Source organism: Oncorhynchus clarkii, chromosome 5, assembly GCF_045791955.1.
Source record: "Oncorhynchus clarkii lewisi isolate Uvic-CL-2024 chromosome 5, UVic_Ocla_1.0, whole genome shotgun sequence".
NCBI lineage: Eukaryota > Metazoa > Chordata > Actinopteri > Salmoniformes > Salmonidae > Oncorhynchus > Oncorhynchus clarkii.
In genome coordinates, this window is record NC_092151.1 from 36,934,015 (window position 1) to 36,945,375 (window position 11,361).

Here is an 11,361-nt window from a genome sequence, read left to right on the forward strand (position 1 = left end):
TGGCTCAAACGCATTAAGAAGGAAAGAAATTCCACAAATTAACTTTTAACAAGGCACACCTGTTAATTTAAATACATTCCAGGTGACTACCTGATGAAGCTGGCTGAGAGAATGCCAAGCGTGTGCAAAGCTGTCATCAAGGCAAAGGGTGGCTACTTTCTACAATGTAGAAAATAGTACAAATTAAGAAAAACCCTGGAATGAGTAGGTGTGTCTATACGTTTGACTGGTACTGTGTATAGCATAGTATAGTAATAGTATTAAATTATTATATAGTAATATATACTACCTTTTATTGTACAAGTCCAGTAAGTGTGTGTGTGTGTGTGTGTGTGAGAGAGAGCCCTATTTCCCCATATTAAGGCAAAACTAATTTCCCTCATTGTCACGTTCGTTATAAGGATCGGACCAAGGCGCAGACATACAAAACCCTAGACATACAACACTAGAGTACCCACCCTAGTCACACCCTGACCTAACCAAAATATATAGAAAACAGAGATATCTAAGGTCAGGGCATTACAGTACTCCCCCCCAAAGGTGCGGACTCCCGGCTTCTACCTTCGGTGGCGGCTCTGGTTCTGGACGCAGTCCCCCCTCCTTACGCTGATCCCTCCGCTTTTGTGGATGCGGACCACGAATCATCAGCGACAACCCCGGACCGGGGATCGTCGCCAGAGAGCCCGGACCGGGGACCGTCGCTGGAGGTTCCGGACCGGGGACCGTCGCTGGAGGTTCCGGACCAAGGGACCGTCGCTGGAGGTTCCGGACTGAGGGACCGTCGCTGGAGGTTCCGGACCGAGGGACCGTCGCTGGAGGTTCCGGACCGAGGGACCGTCGCTGGAGGTTCCGGACCGGGGACCGTCGCCGGAGGTTCCGGACTGTGGACCGTTGCCGGAGGTTCCGGACTGTGGACCGTTGCCGGAGGTTCCGGACTGTGGACCGTTGCCGGAGGTTCCGGACTGTGGACCGTCGACGGAAGCTCTGGACTGGGAACTGTCGCCGGAAGCTCTGGACTGTGGAGGCGCACTGGAGGCCTGATGTGTGGCACCGGTACTGATGGTACCGGGCTGATGACACGCACCTCAGGGCGAATGTGGGGAGGAGGCACAGGATGTACTGGACTGTGGAGGGGCACTGGAGGTCTGATGCGTGGTGCCGGCACTGGTGGTACTGGGCTGGGGACACGCATCTCAGGGCAAGTGCGGGGAACTGACTCAGGTGGCATCGGACGGCAAACACGCTCCTCAGGGCGAATGCCATGCATACTACGCCAAACCAACAGCTCTCTATCTTCACTCTCCTCCAATTTGTCCAACAGTTCCTCGAAGGTTTCTAACTCTCCCCTCCGTTCACTCTCCTCCAATTTGTCCAATAACTAATCGACAGTCTCTGACTCACCCCTCGGCTTGGCCGACCAACCCGTGTGCCCCCCTAAAGAATTTTCTTGGGGCTGCCTCTCGGGCTTCCGTCGACGACATTGCTGTCCTCTCATGCTCCTAGGCGACTCCCGCCAAGGAAGGCGATCCTGTCCTGCCAGGATTTCCTCCCAAGTCCAGGATCCCTTCCCATGCAGGATCTCTTCCCAAGTTCAGGATACTTCCTCCTCCTGGGCACGCTGCTTGGTCCTTTGTTGGTGGGATCTTCGGTCACGTTCGTTATAAGGATCGGACCAAGGAGCAGCGAGCTGTGCGTAAATTCTTATTCATTTATAGAATGAAACACTGAACAAACTAACAAAACGAAACGTGAAGCTATACAAACGAGTGCTGACAGGCAACTATACATAGACAAGATCTCACAGCAGAAAGTGGGAAACAGGGCTGCCTAAATATGATCCCCAATCAGAGACAACGATAAACAGCTGTCTCTGATTGGGAACCATATCAGGCCAACATAGAAATACAAAACCCCTAGATTACAACAACCCTAGACATACAAAACCCTAGACATACAAAACCCTAGACATACAACACTAGAGTACCCACCCTAGTCACACCCTGACCTAACCAAAATATATAGAAAAGAGAGATATCTAAGGTCAGGGCATGACACTCATCCAGCAATTAAGCAGTCAAATAGAGCTCTAAGTCATAGCTGCCAGGTTAAAATTATTAACTGTTATTTAAAGCTGCAATATGTAACTCTTTTAGGCGACCTGACCAAATTCACATAGAAATCTTTATTATAGATCTGTCATTCTCAATTAAAGCAAGTCTAAGATCTGTTCTATTTGCACTATTTTTATGCTTCCCGTTCTTAAGTTTAGTTTTTTCATCTTTCAATTTTGTGCACCAGCTTCAAAAAGCTGAATATACAATATTTTTGCTTATGGAAAATATATTTCACAGTAGTTTAGATGGTACAATGATTCTCTACACTTGCTCATTTTATCATATAAACTGAAATTAGACGACCTATTCAAATTTTTGCAACCAGGAAATGGCAGAGCAAGTTCTGCATAGTGCATCTTTAATGCAAGTCTGTCCCTGGAGGCTGATGTAATGTCTCAATCTGAATGACCTTGGCTCTTCTGCACTACAGTGGTGTTCTCTCCCTTACTCTCTCTCTCCCTCCCTCCACATCTCCCTCTCTACCTGAGTTTATGCATAGCAGGAAAAGGATAAAGCTCTGTGATCAGACACAGTGACACAGTCCAGGAAGTGTATCGTCAAGGCACGGCTTATACTTAAACAGAATAAAAACACATGCAGTATTTTTAGGTCATCTCACTGTTGTACTGGAATTGAATGAACACCTATCCAATGCTATGTTGATCTACAGAAATGTAAGCCAATATTGAGAGATTAAACATGTAATGAGAGGTCCGTCTCATTTGTTATGAGAACAGAAAAGCAATATTTGGTTTTTAATACCTCTTACACTGATGGATTTAGGGAGTAATTTCTATCGACATCTTGTAATTGAACAACAGTTGGCTCTGAGAGCAGACTTAAGGTTGAGACATGAATGTCATTTGGCCACTTTTTAGTTGTCCAACTCAATCTTGCAAATCACCTAGATAAAACTGCAACAGCAGTAAGCCTTCACTCCCTCTCTCTCTTTAAGAAAAGAAAATATCAACCAACCATCAACAAATTATTCCAACAATCCAGTATCCAGTTGATCATACTTGACGCAGCATATGGCTGAATAGTGTAAATAATAATAACGTTCTGGGTTAACTACTCAATGAGTATTTGTTTGTTTTCCTTCACACTAATTACATTTACATCTCAGCATGGTTGTGGTGCTGAAATCCACATGTAAATGAGGGGAAATGAAAATGAAGACTATTCCCTGCAGTGAGAGCCGCCTCAACAGATGTGTTAATGTCATAGGCAATCTTTACTAAAGGGGTAGAAAAGGTTTATGTATTCCAGGCAAACATTGGGCCCAAGCTCTGATTGAGTTACAGTCACAGTTAATGCTGGGTAATCAGATCAGAGAGAAAGTTGTCCTGGCTGCAGTCCCGTATGGCCCTGGCAATAGCTGTGGAAGAAAATAAGGTCAGTCTCACACCTTCAGTAATATACAGTGCCCACTCACTCACTTGGTGACTCTTGAGAATGCCTCAGTTAGACCCTCATAACTTGTAACGTCCATGTACATCCTTTAACAACAGATAGCAAGCATAACTCAGATCTCCCACAGAGACTCAAGTAAACAGGGTTTGGAAAAGAACACTTTGACTGTTTATTTTCATCCTTTCTTGACATGATTCCCAGCAAACAATATTTGTTATTCAGTGGTATATGTGATCTGGAGTGCCTCTCTAAAGTGAAGGGAACAGCTGCAGAGGATGGATCAACATATTGGCTGCTCTCCACCTTTACCCACCGACAAACTCTCCTCTGAATAAACTGGTTTTAATTGGGCCTTCAAGTGCATAATCTGAAGTCAACATGTACATGAATTAGTTTGATCCATCATCTTCATTTGATGGGAACCGTCCATCAATATGCCTACTGTACCTCATGCTGTCAAAGGGAGAGCAGGGAAGTTGACATACAGTGGGTAGTATAGTTTAGAGAATATAGGCCTATAATGCTGTCAATATTCCACCATAGTCAAGCTAACAATGACAGGCTCATCTGGGGGCTGACTCCCAAGGCTCTGCTGCTGCAGCATTCATCACCACAAACTGTGACACTGCTCTGTCATTATTGCTTATGACACCCATTGCGTTGTGCTTAGGGCTGCAGTTGTGCTGAAGTTGTGTTCAAGAGGAGCATCGTTTGATGAAAGACGAACTGTCTTATATTCAAGCCGAGGGTCTGTTTGAGTGTTTTAATGATTTTATTCCACCAAGAGAAACTTCTTTGAGAAGTGGAAGATTGTCAAGAAAGGGAGTTGGTGTTAAAGCGTCTGTCTCTGATATTGATTCAGCTCCTACAAATCAGCTCTATAACTTGGGAGCCTGATGAGGCATGTCACATCTGTGCTGGAAAAGAAGCACTCTGCCAAACCACCGCAGGCTCATCCTTATACCATTTCTTCTGCTTGGATGTCGAATACTTTGCAGAAAAAGGGAATAGGAAAATAACTTTGGAAAGGAAGTATTTTTATTCAGAGGAGCATCTCTCAACTGGGAAGCAATCTAAAAGAACTACAGAAAAACCTCAAGGCTCTTTCTTACATAATCTGTTTTTTTTTTTTTTACTTGTGTCATGTGGTCCATTTTTTTCCTGACTGTCTGACTGGTGCAGAACTCCACATGAAAAACTTCTCCAAAGAAGACATAAGGAACTTATGTCACTTTCACTTCATGAACATGTTAGCTTATTCTGAGTAATCTTGGTGTCAAAGCAGGGGAACTTTTGTGCATTTGACTGATGGCCTCTGTGGGATGTACAGCTAATGCGTATGCAAAATATTTCTGAAGATTCTCTATACTCATGGCTCAGCATGAGAATTGATACAGTGGTTTAAACTGACTGCCTGTGTGATTTATTGACAGTTTAACAGTAATGACATAAACAACAACAACAACAACAACAATGAAAAACATTTCCTTGGTCACTAAAAGCAGAAAGTTGTCCCTATCTCAAAAGTTTTCCGAAGCTGACAGCACCCTCAAGATTTGTTATTTATGAGCACTGTGACAACCTACACAGCGACAACTGGTCCCTCTCCCCATACTCTCCCACACTAAAGAATAAACTGAATGTGCAAGAAAAATACATAAAAACGCTCTTGCTGTTGATTCTTTGGTTTTTCAGAATTGACCTGAAAGCTCTGGATTTCATTTTCACTGCATATCTGAGTTGTCAAAGAGGCTCATTGCTATGCTGTGTAAATATCATTAGTTATTTTTAGGAAGAAAGGTTTGGTAATAGTACACTTGGAGGTTGGACCAAATACAATGATTTCAAAGTATAAATAAATAAAATCCTAAATATATACAATTATATGCGAAAAATCATTGTGCCTCATTACTCTCAAGCACTCTAGGCAAGTCAAGAGCATACAGAGAATATTAAGTAAGATGTCAGCTTGATACAAACACAGAGTTAGTGACGTCAACAGGATGTTGTCCACAAACTACATTAAGCAGTATTGAGAGGTCTATGTTCCTGGCAAAAAAAGTATTTGTACCTAAAACAGACAACTTGACAATGACTGCGGGTGAAACACCTTGTCACCCCAAAATGTTATTGTTTGGTGACGTTTGGCAGATTTAATGCAGTGTGCCATGGCAGAAGTAACACAACACCCCTGGCATTCTTTCCTGGCAGTATTAGAGCAAGACATCCTGTTGGTTAGGCGCTTAAAGTGGTGATTAAACTGGTGATGATCACAACATTCACACAGGCAACAACAGAGTTAGAGTTAGAATTCCCTGTGTAAAGCGGGACAATAGTAATGGAAATCATAGCTTTTCATTTACCGAATGTTAATTCTGCTGCTTAATGCTATCATCAATCTAAGGAAAATGAGTTCAAATCATCATCAGGAGGAAATTCATTTGTGTCAACCCCACCGCAATATTACGATTATAGCCCCATAGACAGGAATTCATATTGGAAGCATCCATTCAGAGGATCTGCTCTCAGGTTCCTAATACTTTATTCCAGACTGAGGGATAAATAAAAACCAAAGCAAATAAAATAACAAAATACCAAAGTCTCTTAATGGGGCAATCAGCAGTTACTACATCGATTTTGGTATGCACCCATTGATCTTTGAAGAACATAACTTATAAATGCCTCATGAGCTTAATTTAAAACTAGTTAAATGTAACTAAATGCAGTCGAAAATGTAATCTACAGTACCAGTCAAAAGTTTGCACACACCTACTCATTCAGGGTTTTTTCTGTATTTTTACTATTTTCTACATAGTAGAATAATAGTGAAGACATCCAAACTATAAAATAACACATATGGAATCATGTAGTAATCAAAACAGTGTTTAACAAAATATACTTTATATTTGAGATTATTCAAAGTAGTCACCCTTTGCCTTGATGGTATGCCGTCACTGAAAATAAGAATTTGACTTGCCTAATTAAATAAAGGTAAAACAAAAAAATATATATAGCTTTGCACACTTTTGGCATTATCTCAACCAGCTTCATGAGGTAGTAATCCGGAAAACATTTTAGTTAACAGGTGTGCCTTGTTAAAAGTTAATGCGTTTGAGCCAGTTGCATTGTGACAAGGTAGGGGTGGTATACAGAAGATAGCCCTATTTAGTAAAATACCAAGTCCATATTATGGCAAGAACAGCTCATATGAGCAAAGAGAAACGACAGTCCATCATTACTTTAAGACATAAAGGTCAGTCAATCCGGAAAATGTCAACTTTGAAAGTTTCTTCAAGTGCATTCGCAAAAACCATCAAGCGCTATGATGAAACTGGCTCTCGACACAGGAAATGAAGACCCAAAGTTACCTCTGCTGCAGAGGATAAGTTCATGAGAGTTACCAGCCTCGGAAATTGATGATTGAATTGCTGCAAAGAAACCAATACCAAAGGACACCAATAAGAAAAACAGACTTTCTTGGGCCAAGAAACACGCGCAATGGAAATTAGATCGGTGGAAATCTGTCCTTTGGTCTGATGAGTCCAAATTTGAGATTTTTGGTTCCAACCGCCGTGACTTTGTGAGACGCAGAGTAGGTGAACGGATCTCTGCATGTGTGGTTCCCACCGTGAAGCATAGAGGAGGAGGTGTGATGGTGTGGGGGTGCTTTGCTGGTGACACTGTCTGTGATTTATTTCAAATTCAAGGCACACTTAACCAACATGGCTACCACAGCATTCTGCAGCGATACGCCATCCCATCTGGCTTGCATTTAGTAGGACTATCATTTGTTTTTCAACAGGACAGTGACCCAACACACCTCCAGGCTGTGTAAGGGCTATTCTACCAAGAAGGAGAGTAATGGAGTGCTGCGTCAGATGACCTGGCCTTCACAATCACCCAACCTTAACCCAATTGAGATGGTTTGGTTTGAGTTGGACCTCAGAGGGAAGTAAAAACAGCCAACAAGTGCTCAGCATATGTGGGAACTCCTTCAAGACTGTTGAAAAAGCATTCCAGGTGAAGCTGGATGAGAGCATGCCAAGAGTGTACAAAGCTGTAATCAAGGCAAAGGATGGCTACTTTGAAGAATCTAAAATCTAAAATACATTTTGATTTGTTTCACGTTTTTTTGGTGTGTGGTGTATGATTCCATATTTGTTATTTCATAGTTTTGATGTCTTCACTATCATTCTACAATCTAGAAAATAGTACAAATAAAGAAAAACCATTGAAAGAGTAGGTGTGTCCAAACCTTTGACTGGTGGTGTATGTAATTATTTATCATGAGAGGGCCATAAAAATAGTTAGTCTGACACAAGATCAAGGACACAAATACGATAAAAATATGAAATATTTTATATGATGTATTTCCTATTCAATGTATGAATACGGCTTGAAATTACTTATAAGCTTTCTAAATATAGTATAATCATTATAAAATGACTAAGTATAAGATTTCACCTTCCTTATAACTGGAAAATACTGTACATATTTGTACTGTATATTTAGTGTTAGAGAAAATGTGCATATTTTCTAATGGTCTCTCTTGATCATACGTCTTCCCCCATCGCTGTTAAAGTCTCACAGAGCTCTAGCTTGGCTTCTTGAACTCGTTAGGAACTCGCCTTTCATCTCATTTTAATCAGTACGTGTTTTGTGTTTAGAAATCGATCACTGAATGTCCTACAGTGATGAAACCACTGCTTTGTCAATGGCTATGACATAGGATACAGCCAGGAGTTGATGGGCAGTCTGAATATCGAATTAAATGGTAGGAGGGACCTCCCAGCTTCAAGTGATTTAGGATTTCACATCCTACAGGCTCAGACAGGCTCAGACAATATACTATTGTATCTGTGGGAACCAGGGCCATCGCTTAATGCCAGCCATTTCGATCTACTGTGTCCACAGATTGATTTATAAGTGCAAATGTTGATCGGAAACGGTACCAGAATCACACAAGTCCCCAAAAACAGGGGACTTTACATCTAAGAGTTTTAACTGTTGTATCCTATCAGAACCCCAAAATGTACACTTGTTTTACTCCAATGTCTCTAAACAATGTAAATGTGAACAAACACTGTATAACCTAAATATCACTTTGTTATTGTTTCAACTGCTGATTGGCCCATTAAATCTTCTCAATTAAAACCACTTGGAGATTAGGATTATGTTACAACATAAATGGGTAGTTTTGCCAGTCAACAAATGACATCAAACACAGCTGTTTTTGGTCATTTATGTTACTTCTATGGCAGTGTTTTTAGAGTACTGTGGTCATTTGTGTTACTTCTATGACAGCGTTGTGAGACTACTGGCAGACCAACTCATGTACTGCCATAGATAAGCCTTGGAAGTTGAGAGTGTGTTACTTGGATAATGGGCAAGATTTCATTCTGATCACATGCATGCTGTCAGAGAAGTGTATACTCTGGAATTGAGGGTCCTCCAGTCAATTACAGAAACAATCAAAATTGCCAATAGAATCGCCCATGGTAAACTGTAGCAATGCAGGTCCCATTGATGAGATTTTGGGGGTCTTCTTTCTGCTCTGTTAGTTTTACAGATTGTATTTTTCATGGAAGGAAAATCTGTTCTAGTTTGTTTGTTTTACAGATCATAATTGTTTGATTTTCTGTTTTCAACAACATCTCATCAAAAAGGTATTTTACAGGAATTTCTTCAACCTCCACCGATGGGCTATTTACCAGAACAACAGAGGCTCATTTCCACATGTATTTATTTCTCAAATAGATGTAGACCATTGTTATTCACACCAGAGCATTTGTTGGTAACAACTGACATAAATCTTGTCATCGACAATGTGTGTGTGCTGAACAGTAGAATAACGCACTTACAACCAATACATTCTACCTAAGAATTCTTATAATTTTATTGTGTGTTGTGCATGATCTTATGTAATAAATGAGACATCTTAACGCATGTTCAAACTTTTTTAGTCGAGAACGAGGAATCTTTTCCCCTGTGTTATCTAGCATTTCCAGGAGGAGCTACAGTGCATCTGTAACACTGAGTGCAGACATTTGAGAGGTTGATAGCTTTAGGCAAAAGACCAACAACATTTCAAGCCATCAAATCCAATCCCTCGTCTCGTGGATCGACTAAGAACCTTTCTACTTATTTTGCCCTGCCGAGGCATAAAGTCTGAAATCTCTTAATGTAGGTTTGCCCCCAGTGGAGAATGATTTATATAACATATGTTCTCTCTGAAACAGCCATAAAACAAACAAATAAGTAGCAAAAAAGGTTTGTTTTAATGGGATTTTGTCTGTCTTTTTAATGTGACTCCAACATCATTTCACTGTGACCTCCATCACACTATTGAAGAAGTTATGACAGTAATGAAATTGATACTGACAAGTTAGGGGATCTTACTTCATTGGTTTACTGTTACAAAGAGGGACAAATCGTTATTTTTCACCTGTGCAGTACAAGCAAAGAAACAAAGGAAAGAAATGTGTTAATATCGACAGACCCTGTCACCCCTGGGTCTATAAAAATGGTCTGAGACCATTAAAGATTTGACAAGAACAAAAGAGGAACCCATGCTGGCTGTTGGCTGAAAGCAGTCTGGACGTCAAACGCTGTATAGATAGATGTCTGACCTTTTAATACCGCTTGTGGACAAAGAATGTGTACACTGTTGAGGAGCACCTTTTGCCCTAAACCTGCTCTCTCACACGTGCACGTTTACACGCACAGAGACAAAGACACAAACAAACTCATGCAGTGCAGTGCCCACACATTGAAGAAACAACAGGTTATTTTATATGTTATACTAGCAGGGCTAGCAGGACATTAAAAATCTATACATATTTAAAGGTGACATACTCCTTCACCATATATGCAAGGATGCCTTTGTAAACAAGACACGTACTGTGCAGTGTGGGGGGAAATAGTCTCACTAACTGTGGAATGGTGATCTCAGCAAAGAAATGCTAGCTACCTGTTGTTCAGTATATGAACTGCACACATGTTGATGTTAAGGTCAACAGGTGGGTTCCTATGGACATTTCTAGTAGCCTACTGTTTTGTTCTTCTTCTAAAAAGCTGTGCCTGTCTTTCTTGGTTTGAGAGGATGACTCAGGGTCTGAGCCATCATATATCCATTGTACTGTGAAGGGGTTTGGAATGAGAGGGGCCTGTTATTCAGCTTTCATAAAGCCTACTGCTGTCAGAGCCCATGCAGTGCCCAGACAGAGGCTCAGGGAGGGGCGCAGGTGCAGCAGAGAGAGACAATCCCCCAGCATCCAGAGGGGAATAGACCTGTCAGCCAAACCAGCACTAAAACAGCCAAAGAAACCATAGAGAGGCCTCACCACAGGATTCCCATTCAACTATGTAAAGAATCCTATCACATTGCCAACAAACAAGCAGCGCATAAAGATACAGACTTGAGTGATGCATTATTTGTTAAATTATGCTTCATTGAAAACAGATTGAAGAACTTCAAAAGGAAATGGTAGGGTCATTTGGTTTCTTCGATTTCAGACTGACATGCAGCAGAGGCAGTGCGGTAAGTGTCTGAACGTTAGAATGCGCTATCCCTGGTGCTGAAATTGAATTACGGTGCGCGGCTTTGACCTTCCTACCACAGCAGGTGTCCTCCAATAAAATCAAACTGAAGTTCACCTCTTGCAACTCGGGATCAGCCCTTGCACATTTGTGTTATCATATACAAATCTTTAGAAATAAAACTATATTCTTATATAAAACGACATCATGTCTCTATCTCCATGGGTAGGCTATTACACTGTCCATCTATTCATTCGACATACTTGCCGTAAGATAAGATACAGTGACCATCATG